Source organism: Haemorhous mexicanus, chromosome 7 (genome assembly GCF_027477595.1).
Source record: "Haemorhous mexicanus isolate bHaeMex1 chromosome 7, bHaeMex1.pri, whole genome shotgun sequence".
In the NCBI taxonomy this organism is placed as follows: Eukaryota; Metazoa; Chordata; class Aves; order Passeriformes; family Fringillidae; genus Haemorhous; species Haemorhous mexicanus.
In genome coordinates this window covers 40,179,499-40,194,020 of record NC_082347.1, presented here as the reverse complement: position 1 = coordinate 40,194,020, position 14,522 = coordinate 40,179,499, and the positions used below count along the sequence as shown (strand labels likewise).

Genomic DNA, 14,522 nt, shown 5'->3' with positions numbered 1-14,522 from the left:
TTTAAGGGCTTGTTTTGGTGCAAGGAATGTTTTCAAAGGAGGTTATGGGAATGAAATACTCCTGGAGAGGAAGATGGGTTGTTTTTTATCATAGCCACTTTCAAAAAAATCAATTTCTGAGCAAGTGCATTGCGCTTAAGGAAGCTGGTACAAACAGGATGGAGATGTATAAAAATGATCTCCTCTCCTTGGTACAATACTCTGACTTTACTCATCCCCAGCAGATCAATAGGTAAGTGTGGTCCTCATCCTTTTACCACATCAGTTGTAATTATCCTCAGATTCAGATCTAAAATCCTGAATATTTAGAGAAATGTACATATAAGTTTATATAGATTAAATGTATTGAAGTGTGTACATACTATAAAGTATAAATACAAATGAGTATTTGAGTATAAGAATTGAGTTCAAAGGTGTGTGAAGAAGAATTTTAAGTTAATTACAGAGGTTTATAATAGCTGTGGCTGGCCCTGGATCCCTGGAAGTGTCCAAGGATGGAGCACCCTGGGATAGTGGGAAGTGTCCCTGGGTGGGCTTTAAGGTCCCTTCCCACCCAAAGCATTCCATGATTCTGTGATTTCATTACCATAACTCTGCACCCTTGGCTGTAAAATTCTCTCAAAGCAATGGAAAAATTCTCCTTTGGACAATAAAACTGGGAATTTCTAACAGAGGAGAAAAAAATTCTGATTTTGACCCTAGAATTTGCCAGTCCAAAAAAGTGATTTTACATTTGTGCTTCAAGGCACCCTCATTCTCCTCAAGCAAACAGTAGTTATAAAGGGAACAGAGCTCCACCAGTCCTGAGCCTTTATCTGCTTTCCCCCCTGCTTTTTTAATTAAAATGGTCATTTTAGTGCTCTTTAAACACTGATCTTCCTTTTGATTGGCCATTGATCCTAATGCCTAAAAACATACCTGCTTTGCTGAGCTATAGCTTGCTGTATATTGATACATCTCTATTTTTATGATCCCTTTTCCAAAAGAAAACAAAATTTAATGTGATGCAAGGGTTGATGTTAGATTTTATTTCTGTCTGAAGAGCAGTGGAGCTCAGGACAATGCTCTCACCTCACCTTGTGCTCTGATTTCACAGCTGTGCACACACACCTTTCTGATGGCTTCTCTGCTTGGGTCTTCTTTACAAGGAGATTTCCTCCACCAAAGGAAAGCCCAGAGAGGTCCATTTCAAATGTCCTGGGGATGTTTGGGGGCTGACAATCATCCTTGTGTGGCCCAAAGAAGGATGGAGCCTCTTCTGAGGGATCTGGGAATGGTGGGGCTCTGTCTCTCCCCTTAAATGCTGCAATGTCTCACTGGGTCAAGCCCTGCTCTTGGCAAGGAGCAGTTTGTACACCACATTTTTGGTACACTGTAAATACACTCAGACCAGCAGTTTGCAAAATTAAATCCATGAGTGGTAATAAAGAGTTCCTTCTCCTTTCTGAACCAAAAAAATTTGATTAAAATTACCAAAAATATAGTGGGTTTGTGGATTATTTATAACTCATTAACAGCAAATAGATAATTTCACTGCTTTCCTGTGGAGGGCTGTGGCCTTTCTGGCATTCAATGAGATGCTTGGATGGGACAACAAGGAGGATATTTTGTGGCTGGGCAGCTCCAACATCCAACTTGGCTCCTCCCAAATCCAAACCCAGATCCATTAGGACCTAATTTCAATTCAGAGCAAACAAAAGCCCCCCGAGGGCAGCTGGAAGGGAATTTCTGCAGCCCTTGTTTCCCCAGAGGAGCTGTGATGCCAACCCCACTTTGGCTGTCACCCTCTGCCACCCCCTCTGCACAGCTGGCTCCCTCCTGGGGACAGAGCTGCCTTTGTCCCCGGGGAAAACACAGGGCCATTTCAGCACACTGGGATCTGGAGAATGCTCAGAATTGTTCTGGGAAGAGAAAACTTTTTCAGAGATTCTAAACAGGATTTTAGGGTTTTTCCAGCCCCCCCCCCCCCCCCCCCCCCCCCCCACCAAGGATTTTGGTGATTTAGTGAGCCTGTCAAGAAAAATCCTTGTGAGAGATGCAGAGGGAAAGTGTTTTCAGACAAAAGCTTGGAAGAAAAACTCCTAAATCCAATAATTGCTGAGTTCACTCAAAGCTTAACATGGGAGCAGTGAGAGCAAAACTCTTCTTCTCTTTCTTTCAGAGCACTGGGTGCTTTAAGATTTAGGGCTGATCCTCTCCAGAGGATAAAATCTCCCCATTTTCTGTTCAAAATTCTAAAAGCATTAGAAGATTTTGGTGCTTTAATAGGCAAGCACAAGCAGGAAAACTAGGAAGTGACTGTGATTTTATGATAATTATGTACAAAAAGCAGGAAGTGACTGTGATTTTCTGGTAATCATACCCACTGGAACTGTTCACAAGGTGTTTAATGACAAGGAGCCATTGCTGTTCCTCAGGGAGTGCATCAGGATTTCAGTCCTGGAGAATTCAACAACCCAAGGAGGAATTAGTTCGTGCTCTCCCATGGAAATGATCTCTCCCTTCTCTCTGTCTCTCAGCCTTCAACACCCACCTTGAACCCCACAGGGTCAAAAAGTGCTGATCCACATCATGGTTCTTGGAAAAAACAAGGAATTGTTGTTTCCCAGCAGGTTTGGGGAGGCTTGATGATACTTTTGGCTGATGCAGCAATTAAATAACTGTAAATAACTCTCAAACTGTACAAAACCACGGATCTGACTATGCCCATGATGTATCTAGAAGTAAAAAAATGCACATTATCAGCATTTCAAAAGAAACTAAATAATCAGTTCATTAATTCAGAGTCATCCTGAGCTTTAAGCACAGAAATGCTGCATCTCCTGCAGTGGAAGATCTTTCATGACAGTGGATGTTACTCTGATAAAACAAATTAAAAAATCATCCTTAAAATAGATTAGGATTTCAGTGGCATAAATATCTGGCATAGAGCACCTGTAATTATTTTACTTTTTAAAAATAATTCATAATTGAAATGCTTAAATGCATATTAAATCCTGCAAGTTCCACTGCATTGCAAGAGAACAAGACCAGGTTAATCCCTGAGCAAATAAACAGATTTTACACTAAAAATAAGAGCTAAAATACACAGATTTTACACTGAAAGGTAACTGAGTATGCTCCTCTTTCACAGGGAGAGTTAGGGGTTTGGAAGTCCAAATATTTTCTTGTCCAGGGCAGGTGTTGATGGACACCCCACATCACCTGGCTGCTGGTGCATCCAGAAAATACCTGGAAACACCACCCATGATCCAAAACAGAAATAGAAAAGAATAAAATCCTGCATTTCACAGCTGCCAGGGAAAGCCTCTCCATCAGCACCGAGGGGAAAGGGCCACATGGAGCTGCTGGAAAATCCAGTGGGTCAAAAGCAGCAGGGTCAGAGCATGATCAGCTCCCAAGGGGCAGGAAAAGCCTTTGTGTTTTCCCTGGACACTCTTTAGAAATAAATCAGGACTCCACATCATTCCTGACAGCCCCAAGTACGGGGCCATTACCAGAATTACCTTTCTAAATCAAATTTTTTGACAGAAGGAACAGATTTTCTCGGGTGGACAAAAGCTCCAGCCCCAAACCCCTGCACTCCAGGTGACCCTCTCTCCTCCACTGCCCCATGAGTGGTTCCAGCTCTGAAATCCCAGACTCCCAACACTACCAACTTGCTGATATTATGGAACAGAATGGATGCATTTCTCCATTCACATTATTTGTTGCTGCTAAGTTATATTTTAATTTATTTTTTTTTCTTGTTTGGTTTTCCCAGCCCGATTCCAACTTCAGCATGAAAAATAACCTGAAATATCCCCAAAATCTACCTGAACCAAGACCTGCAGCTGCCCCAAACCTTGCAGCAGGCTGTGAGTAAAGCCAGAGGTGCTGTGTGTGAGCACAGGGCCCTTTTTCTGAACACATCCATTGTGGCAAAACCCGTTCTGCTGGTTCATTGTATTATCACAAATGTTTTTGCTGACTTAACTCCTGGGATGACTCACACAGAGGCAATTGGGCTCTGGGAATAAAACACTGCTGTAGCAGTTTTTCCACATAAAAGGCAAGTGTTTCAGGGCTCCTGCCTCAACAGGGGTTGCTTTTTTAATGTGTATAATCCACGTTCAGTCTCATCTCTGCTCCAAGCTGGTGAATAACCAGCGAGGAGCATCTGAAGCAGCCTGGAGGAGGGAGGTGCAAACCTGTACAGGCCATCTAAATTTATATGGGAAGGAAATTTGTCTCCTGGGACAGCATTATCTCTGGGTGGTTTCTATGGTTGCTTGTTCAGGTTGCTCTATTCCCCCTCGTGAAGTCTCCCTCTCTGCCATTTTTATTTTTTTTAAATGAAGAGTTACTGACATATTCATGTTGTAGCATAAATCTATTTGACAGGAGTGATTGGCATTTTCCAAGCCACGTGACTGCATTCACTGGGCACATTGAATGGGGAGCATTTGTGAACTGATGAAGAAATGCTATTTATACTCTAATTCCCATGGCTGCTGGAAAAGAAAAGGTGTAAAATTTGCAACAGGAGAAGATCTGTGCAAAGCAGGTGCTGGCTGTCCTTGGCTCCCACCAGGTGAAGGCTGGCATGGGCAAACACTGACTCACTCCAGGCTGCAGTTCAAGGAGTGGATGTTTGGTTGTTTTTTAAGTTGTTTTTTTTTTTTTTTAACAGGCACTTCAAATGACATCTGCTTGTTTGGGGTTGTTTGTTTGTTTGTTTGTTTGTGTCTCATGTGCCTAAAGGAATCTGCACTGAATTCTTCCCTTCAGCAGCACAGTGTTAACCAAGGCTTCATCTGCCTTTTGTTGCTGTGACCCTTCTCTGCCTGTGCAATCAATCAGAGAATGGTTTGGGCTGGTAGAGACCTTGAATCTGATCCAGTGCCACCCCTGCCATGGCAGGGACACCTTCCCCTGTCCCAGGAGCTCCCAGCCCCAGTGTCCAGCCTGGCCTTGGGCACTGCCAGGGATCCAGGGGCAGCCCCAGCTGCTCTGGGCACCCTGTGCCAGCCCAGCACCCTCACAGGGAAGGATTTTTCCTGACATCCCATCCAAATTGGCTGTCCTTCCAGTTAAGACCACTGCACCTTTTCCTATCACAACAGCCCCTGCTAAAAAGTTGTCCCTGGTTTGTCCCCACATCTTTCCCACCACAACAATCCTGCTGGGTTTGTTGCTCTGCACCTGTTGAAACTGTCACTGTTTGCTTTGGCACAACAGAGCAGACAGACACAGCCTCCTGAAGATGACAAAATATCATGCTAATGTGATTATGAGAACAGCTTTGTTATTTTAAATAGATGCACATTCACTCATCAATCGTGTCAAGGAAAAAAATGTTTGGCAGAGTTCTGCAAAACTCCAGTGCTCTGTTTTTTAGAAGACTTTTAAGAACTATTTAAAACCAGAATTTGAGGGCTGAGAAACACTTGTTTTGCAATGAAATCCCGGGGTTCAGAGTAACTGGGTGTGAAATGAGGTCGTGCCTTTGACACCCGATCCCCGTGGGATGATGGAGCAGCAGGCAAACAGGGGCCAAGCCAGGCTCCCCAGGCCTCGCAGGGCAGTGTCCTGCTGGGGACCAGGCTTTGCCAAAAGCCAGAATCTCTCTCCGGAGCTTTAGATCCAGCAGGCTTGAGAATCTGATCCCATGAATTGAAAGGAATTGGGCGGGGAGGTGAAAGAAGGAGTTTAACAGCAGCTCCAAAGAGCTTCAGCACCTGAAGGGAGAACAAAGGAGGGGCTGTTCCTCTGCTGAGCTCCCTGACAGTAGCAGGGCTCCCTCCAGCATGCAGGGTTTGGGAAGCTCAGCTGCAGCCACTGCAGGGAAGAGTCTTCAGGGGATGCTGGGGGTGAGCTCAGCTAAGAGCAGCTCCCATCCTCTCGCACGGGACCCGCCAGCGTTCTCGTGGTGAGGAGCAAGTCTCTGAAATAACTGAGAGAGGAAAGCTGGGAAGCTTCACCTGCACCTGCCAGACCCTGGAGAACAAAGGCATAACAGCCAGCAGATCTAAGGTAATGACGAGGGTGAATTCAGAGTTGCAGTAAATATGTCCAGCTGTTGAAATCAGGATATTTAATTGTGGGGGAAGCTGGTCACTAACTGATGGCTAAGCAGTGTGAAACTGAATTATAAAAAGTTTAAATTCATGTTTCTCTTAGCTAATACTCATGCTGAGAGGATCAGTGTGAGCTGGTCAGAATTAGGAGAGGCAAATGGATGTGCAAGGGCCCAACTTGGCTTGTCAAGGACCTTGCTCAAGGAGCAAGATTGCAGCATGAGGCTCTGCACTCTGCCTCTGAGTTATGAAACCAGGATCTCTCTGTTTCTAAAACTTCAGGTTCAATTAATTTTCCTCTCCTTCAAAGTTTGAGAAAGAAAATAAACCATATCAGAAATATAAATGGTGCTACCATGGGCCTTTTGTTTCGCTCCTGCATATCTAATAAACTCCCAGATATATTGTGTGTCTCCAACAAAGCAAGTCCTCCAGTGCTGGGCAGAGATTATTCTCACAAAAGGGAACCTCTTTGTCAAAACAATGGGAATAAGAAAGTTTTCAAGATTAAAATGTCAGGTAGATAAACACATTACTTTGAACCATATTTGTATTCCATGGCTGGTTCAGACACTCCAGCAGTTATCTTCCCCAAAGTAAACATGCGTGAAATCTGATCAGCTCTTTATTGTACACGGAATAAATTATGCAGGGCATTGTAGGAGACTCCTATACGGCTCATTTACACATCTTTTGATAAATGTAATATGCAGATTCCTGCTCCTTTGTGAGGCATTAACCTCGGTGCATATTGATGCTGTTATTCCCAGAGATGACAGGAGCTCAAAGACCTTTCTGTGTCTCTTTGAGAGCTGGCAGGGCCTCGACTGGGGAGGGAATTGCTCAGGGATGTACCAACGACCTTTCTTTAGAATTCAGCCTCGTCATAAATTTCCCTCTCACTGTCAGAGAATTGAAGGTTTCAAGTGGTTTTGATGATGGTATAAAGTGGTTGGGGTAGAGTTTATTGCACTATTCAGGAGGAAATCACTCCTAATCCACCAACTACAGGAATTACTGGAAATTTAAATGACAAAAAATCATATTAAGTGGCCAAACTCTTTGAAGATAAATCATTTGGGGTGCTTATCTCAGTTTAAGACACCCAGCAAGCCTATTTGAAGAAAAGAAAGAGCTCCTTAAACGCCTCAGTTTGGGGCTCCACTCAGGCACTGACGATCCCCACGGATATCAAATCCACTACCAGGATGTTGGAAGCTTTTCCCAAGTACCTGTGCAATGGCAGTTTTTGTTAAAACCTTGTCTGATAGGGCTGCAGAGCAATAAAGCCACGTCTTGATACAGAACATTTACTGATAAATGGGATTGAAATTATGTGCACGACATTTCTTTGTGCAAAAATGATCTTTTTCCCTTATTTGGCAGCAAAATAAAAAAAGGAAAAGGGATGTTGTGCTCTAAAGGTGAGGATTTGTAGATTTTTCTTTTGAAAGAAGCAAATCTAAAGGAAATCTGAAGGTTTATTTAAAGTCTTCTCCTTACTCAAAGTCAAGGCTATTTATTCTTGCAGCCTTCTTGTTCTTACTCAAAGTCAAAGCTTAGAAAAAAGGAAAAGCAGAACTTTTGGGGCTGTTCTCCCAGTATGTGAAGGCTGGTGGATGTGAGGAGAGCAGGAGTTTGCTGGATTAAACAAGTCCCCTGCTAAATAAAGCAGCTGCAGGGCTGAGACTGGATGTGTCATGTGCTTGACAGTGCAATGATCATTTCACCTGACAAGAGAAGGTGCTACAAAACTTTGCTACAAAACATCTCCAAGCTGAGACCTCTCCTGATTCCTGGTTTCATCCCAGCCAGGAGGAATTGGGAGGGAGTTGAGGAGCTGGGGAGGTGTCCTGGTTGGAAATGACATATGTCTGCTAAGGAAGGCAGGAGCCTCCCCTGAAATGGAAAATGCAAAACCCCTCCCTCTGAATTGTTATCATTTTGAAATTAAGGCCTCTCAGGCAAAGATATGGGAATAGAAATAACAGTTCTTTACTATGGAAGAAAATAGAAATAAAATAAAAATGCAGTAATACAAAACAACCTGCCAGAGTCAGAACATGCCCTGACCCCCTGTGGCTCAGGGTGGTGGCACAGTCCCATCCCAGGGGGGCTCAGGGTGGTGGCACAGTCCCATCCCAGGGGTGCTCAGGGTGGTGGCACAGTCCCATCCCAGGGGGGCTCAGGGTGGTGGCACAGTCCCATCCCAGGGTGGCTCAGGCTGGTGGCACAGTCCCATCCCAGGGGGGCTCAGCCCTCCTGCAGTGCCAGCTGTGCTTCTGCTGGAGCAGGGATCCTGCACAAGGGGGGAGTTTTCCTCTGCAGCTCCAGGGCTGCTGGAGATGGGCCTGCTCTCCCTCTGGGAATGCAGGGCAGGAGAAAGCTGCTCCTCTGGGAATGCAGTGGGCAAAGGCTGCTGGGCTGTTCCCAGCACCTCAGATTGGATCCAGGTAGGAATGCTTGGCTCCTCCCCTGGGCAGAGCATCTCCCCATGGGATGGTGGAATTTGATCAGCCCTGCAGGGACACTCCCTGGCCATGGACAGCAGAGATCTCCTGGAGGGAGGATTGGAAAAACTGCCCAGTGAATAGCAGAGAACTGCCCCACCTCTGACAGATGGGGATAGAATTCACACATTTTGTAACCTAAGTCAGGAGGAAGCTCAAGAGTAAATGGCTTTTCCACAAGTCTTTGGAATATTGAAAAGTCCAGCTTTTGGTGATAATTGAACAGAAATGCTCAAAAGGAGCTAGAACTTGGTGAAACCTCCAAAGAAGTCAGATAATTCTGCTGTACAGTAAAGGAACCTCTTACAAGCCACAGTGCCAGGGTGTCATTGGCTTAATCCTCATGTGGATGTGACAACAGCAATTCCAGCAAGGAGCTTTTCAGCTTAATCAAGGCTCACTCAGACTGCCAGGACCTTGAAGTCCTTTATGTTGCTCCAACACGAAAAAACTTACAAAATACTTTCCCCAAAAAATCCCTCTATGGATTGTTGGACACACAAAATTCTCATTTTAAGTGTGCAGAGACATAAATATTTTAGCTGATAAATTTGGGTCTGCAGGGCTGTCCAAGAGAGAAGAGGAAGTTCCTTCTTTTCCCTCTATTTACAGTGAAGTGCAGGTCAGGAGCAGAAATTCCATTAAAATCACCATCAGGTCAACCAAAAAATTATTGACTCCACAACCACAGAGTTAAGATAATTATATGTATGCAGATATTTAATAAATGAAGCCTTATTAATTATTCTCTAGAGTTTGAATGTGTGGGATGCATTTACTCAAAAATCCTGCAAGCCTAGGTGCAGCTGCTGGGGCTTGGAGCAGTGTTTCATCATAAAGCAAAAAAAAAATTAAAATAAAAATAGTAAAATCAAATAAAGGAAAATAAAATAAAACTAAATTAAATTACATAAGATAAAATGAAATTAAATGAAATAGAATACAACAAAACAAAGAAATAAAATAAAATAAAATAAAATAAAATAATAAAATAAAATAAAATAAAATAAAATAAAATAAAATAAAATAAAATAAAATAAAATAAAATAAAATAAAATAAAATAAAATAAAATAAAATTTAATTTATTATAAAACCTCAAGAGCAGGAAGGCAAAGTCCAGAGTGCAGCCACTCACTTTTAGGAGCACAATGTCAGGAACAGAACTGCAGTGGTGCTTTGGCAACACCACAGCAGTGCCAGCAATCCACATTATCAGGGGAATTAATTCCTGGTGCCTGCCTGATTTCAAATGCTTTGGAGACTCCCACTAATGAAAGAGGATGGACTGGGAAGGAAGCAGAGTCAAAAACAATTAAACAATTTCCTGACCCCCTCTATGCCAAATTCTGGATTAATGAGCAAGACCAGCCCCAGGCTTGGTGGAACACTTGATAACTCCACATTTCCAGTGAAATCCACAGCTCGGGTGTTTGGTACTTGTCTCTGAAGGAAAGAATTGCTCACACTCAAAATTACTTGCTGGCTGCTGGCATGGAAAAATATTCTTTGTATTTCTGTGCCCTGGCCAGGAAGGCTTCTGGATGTTTGTTTTTGGTGCCCATATTTTCCTGTTAAATGATATAGGGACAGCTGGCAATCCTTTTATGGATTCATTTACACAATGCTCCTGTGAGATGGGGAAATGTGATTAATCTTCTTTACAGGCAGGGAACTGAAGCAGAGAGAAACCAAGGCTCAGATCTGTAGAGATCTTAAAAAGCCCAGTGACACTCCAGAGTTTGAAAGGAAAAACACCAACCCCACAAAAAACCACCCTCAGTCAATATCTTATTAAAATCTTCCATCATCCCACTTGGTGGCTTCATCAACAGACTGCCCTGGAAGGAGATGAATCTTCACTAAATGATCCAAAACAACCCAAAAAGAGGAAAATCAGAAGCACAGAATAGTCTGAACTCAATCACCTTTGCCACCTCGAGGGCTGCTGCAGCACTGCCCATCTGCCAGCAGCACCTCCAGCCCCAGAGCAGGCAGAGGAAGGTAATTAATTTTTCACTCCTAATTAACAGTCCTCTGAATGCAGTGCTGCAGCCAATGAGGTTTTCAGGCACCCAGAGCCTGCCTCAGATCAGGGGATATCACTTATTTTTGGAAAGGTACTCACAGACTTCTTCTCTCATTCTGTCCTGACCTACTTTGGAAGACATCTCTAAAATAGCTTATTTCTCCCACAATAATTGAGTAAGCAGACAAAAAAATAATGCTGTGCTGCCCCTTTCCTACAGTGGTGCAGGCACTGTAAAAATGTGCCTATTAATAGGAAAATGTAAATTAATCTTTTGTTCCAGAGGGAGAAAATTGTCAGTAAAAGCTGAAGAATAGAAGATTTTGTAGTCGTTCATGCAGAAAGCATCACAGAGTATTTTGTACTAGAAACCAGGAATCACAGGATCAGTCCCAGAATGGTTTGGGTTGGAAGGGACCTTAAAGACCATCCAACCCCGTGCCATGGACAGGGAACCAAGTTTTTCTTTCCAAGGAGGAAAATTATAATTTCTTGTTTTGTATAAAAGTTTTTTTCATGCCAAACTTGCTCCAGAGGGAGCAGCTCAGGCTCTTCCTTCTGTCTGTCCCTCATTTTGGGAGTAGCTGAGGAGGAGCAGAGGATGTTTGCACCACCTCCCTCAGCTCATCCTGCCTTCCACACCGTGCTGAAACATTTTATTGCTTCAAAGAGGGTCTTTTGCCTTAGGTATTACAGCCAGAGGAAGCTGGAGGGATTTTTTTTTCCTTTCTTTTAGCTGTCTTATTCCCAGTTTTCAAGCTGCATACTAAAAACCCCCATCAAATATAGAAGTGGGAGTCTGCACCACTACTGTGGCTCAGCTAATTTGGGAAAATAAATATCCAACTGGAATTCCAGATAGGATATACAAGCTGCAGCTCAGTTCATGGAGACTGAAGTGATGTCTAGTGTAGCTGTTTTCTCACCCCACCAGCTGAGAGCTAAAGAAGGAGCTGTGGTGCTTTGCAGGCACTGGTAAATCCTGGAATTAGGATTTTCTGTGGAGTTCTGCCTCCAGCTCTGGGTTCCCAGCACAGGAAGGACATGGAGATGTTGGAGCCAGGCAAGAGGAAACCACCAAGTGAATCAGAGGGATGGAGCAGCTCTGCTGAGAGGAAAGGCTGGGAGAGCTGGGATTGTTCATCTGGACAAAAGAAGCTTTGGGGTGACCTAATTGTGGTTTTCCAGTGCCTGAAAGGAGCAAAAGATGGAAAGAGACTCTTTACAAGGGATGGCTGGAGTGATAGGAGAAGGAGAAGGAGGAGGAGGAGGAGGAGGAGGAGGAGGAGGAGGAGGAGGAGAAGGAGAAGGAGGAGGAGGAGGAGGAGGAGGAGGAGGAGGAGGAGGAGGAGGAGGAGGAGGAGGAGGAGGAGGAGGAGGAGGAGGAGGAGGAGGAGGAGGAGGAGAAGGAGAAGGAGAAGGAGAAGGAGAAGGAGAAGGAGAAGGAGAAGGAGAAGGAGAAGGAGAAGGAGAAGGAGAAGGAGAAGGAGAAGGAGAAGGAGAAGGAGAAGGAGAAGGAGAAGGAGAAGGAGAAGGAGAAGGAGAAGGAGAAGGAGAAGGAGAAGGAGAAGGAGAAGGAGAAGGAGAAGGAGAAGGAGAAGGAGGCTCCCACTGCCAGAGGGCAGGGATAGATGAGATATTGGGAAGGAATTTTTGGCTGTTGGAGTGTAAGGCCCTGGCACAGCTGGGGCTGCCCCTGGATCCCTGGCAGTGCCCAAGGCCAGGTTGGACACTGGGGCTGGGAGCACCTGGGATGGTGGAAGGCGTTCCTGGTCAGGGACTGGATGTTCTTTAAGGTCTCTTCCAACCCAAACCATTCTGTGCTTCCATGATTATTGATTTTCATAGATAAAAAAAGGGAAGCACTTGAGACACACTCCCACATCCAGGTTAAAATTATCACAATTAGGAAAACCCAAAAATCAATGACCAACCCCTGAATTTGCTGGTTGTGCCAATCTGTCAAGCTGTGGAGCTCTTTGAGCAGCAGCCCATGATGTTCATCACAACCTGAACCTCCTCCAGTTCCCAAACAACTCTCATTTGGAGGGGGGAGTTGGGCATTTTCCTCTGACCTTCCTGGACCAGTGGAAGCTGGGAAAAGCCAAGAGGAGTGGAGTTTTATCCTATTCCTTCAGTCAGCATTTTGTACAGTGGACACAATCAATACAGAGTGGGATCTGCAGGGGGTTTGGATGAGGGAGCTGTACAAGGGAAAAACCCCACTGAAATGTTCAGGAAAGGACAAGTAGGGAAATAGAAAGGTGGGATCCACATGGCAAAACCTCACCAATTTCCTCAGGAAAACTCTCACCCTTTTTGCTGCTGAAGGCAGTCCTGGCTATGGGGAGTTACCCAGCAAGGCCTTGGCAGAGGCACCTCACATTATGAAAATTCAGATTTTAAGGTTTTGGGAAACTTCCTAAAGCCATTTTCTCTGCTTCTGATAAAGGGGGCCCTACTGGCATGTGTTTCATCTGATTAATGAGTAGTATCCTGCTCTGTTAATTAGGCAAAAAAATCACACCTCATTGACCTAACACAATGTACATAAAAATCCTCTCATGAAAAATACAGAGAGCTCATGTTTTACAAACTCTTTTTTTATCCTCCCTTTTATCATCCATGATAGAAAATTATACCAGATACAGGCTAAGGAAAATCCAAGTTTCCTCCAGCAGGCATTTTGAGGTGGGCAAACGTTTTCATCCCCATATTTCAGATCTGTTGTTAGAGAAATTCTGCAGAGTATTGACCTGAGTACTTGGGAAATGTGCAACAGTCAGTAAAAACAGAGTTACCCAATTCAGAGTTTTCTGCATGCTGTGCTGAAAGGTCATTGTGGCCAGCTCAGCTTTAAATGTGTTTAAATGCTCTGAAACAAAACTGACAAAACCGTGACTCTGCAAAAAAAAGGTTGTGGGAAAATCGAGGGATGTTTTGGAGTTGTAACTCTTCAGCACCTGGGCGTGATGGAAGAAAATGGAAGCTTTGTTTAAATTCAAAAATGGAACAAAAGGCCTTTGTAAAGCACAGATCCATGAGCAGGATCCACATCCTGCTACAAGGGCACAGAGAGTTGGGATTGTTCAGCCTGGAGAGGAGCAGCTCCAGGGAGAGCTCAGAGCCCTGCCAGGGCCTGAAGGGGCTCCAGGAGAGCTGGAGAGGGACTGGGGACAAGGATGGAGGGACAGGACACAGGGAATGGCTCCCACTGCCAGAGGGCAGGGATGGATGGGAGATTGGGAAGAAATTCCTGGCCAGGATGGAATTCCCAGAGCAGCTGGGGCTGCCCCTGGATCCCTGGCAGTGCCCAAGGCCAGGCTGGACAGGGGTTGGAGCACCTGGGACAGTGGGAGGTGTCCCTGGGTGGCACTGGATGAACTTTAAATTCCCTTCCAACCCAAACCATTCTCTGAAAAATCCACATGAATACAGCCATCCTTTGCATTTTAAGAAAAGATGAAACAAACCTGGTGCTGCTGCAGCTGACTTGATTTGGCCTGAGCTGGTTTTATCTCCATCCTCACCTGAGGGGCTGTGCAAGAGCAAAGTCAAGCCAGGTCCTCACCGTGAGGAGCTTTTCACATCAACCTTTCAGTGTCTTTGAAGTCAATATTTTCAGGGCATAGAAATTAATCACAATTGTAGCACTTAAATAATTCTATGTTATCTCTCATGTGGAAAAGAACCCCAATTTGCTTTTAATTTTTTTAAGACCAATAAAATTTAGGTGAGTTGTAAAAACTCTGTAGTGCCAACATTTTATTCATTATTTTTGACCCAACAATTTCACCATTTCAAATCAGACAAGGGATGTTATCTTTGCAATAAAAGGCTATCGAGAATCTAAATGAGAAATCAAATGCTTTTTCATGCCGGTTTATTTTAGATTAGAGAAACTTGAACCAGATGTAAACCTGAAC

The 14,522-nt window shown here is 44.2% G+C and overlaps 1 protein-coding gene and 1 long non-coding RNA gene across 5 annotated transcripts in view; one reads left to right on the top strand and one right to left on the bottom strand.

The window, feature by feature from the left end:
- Positions 1–2,002: 2,002 nt before the first annotated feature.
- On the bottom strand, positions 2,003–3,908 carry LOC132329593 (uncharacterized). Its single transcript, XR_009487109.1, has 3 exons — positions 3,816–3,908; positions 2,534–2,717; positions 2,003–2,439 (listed from the first exon to the last, which is right to left on the bottom strand). It is a non-coding gene; the product is annotated as an uncharacterized LOC132329593 (long non-coding RNA).
- Positions 3,909–5,562: 1,654 nt separating this feature from the next.
- Positions 5,563–14,522, top strand: part of C7H10orf90 (chromosome 7 C10orf90 homolog) — a 103,131-nt gene continuing 94,171 nt past the window's right edge. For all 4 annotated transcript variants that reach the window (XM_059852211.1, XM_059852210.1, XM_059852212.1 and 1 more), the window contains exon 1: positions 5,563–6,015. The gene's annotated coding sequence lies outside the window, so the exon portion shown is untranslated. The remainder of the gene's footprint in view (positions 6,016–14,522) is intronic.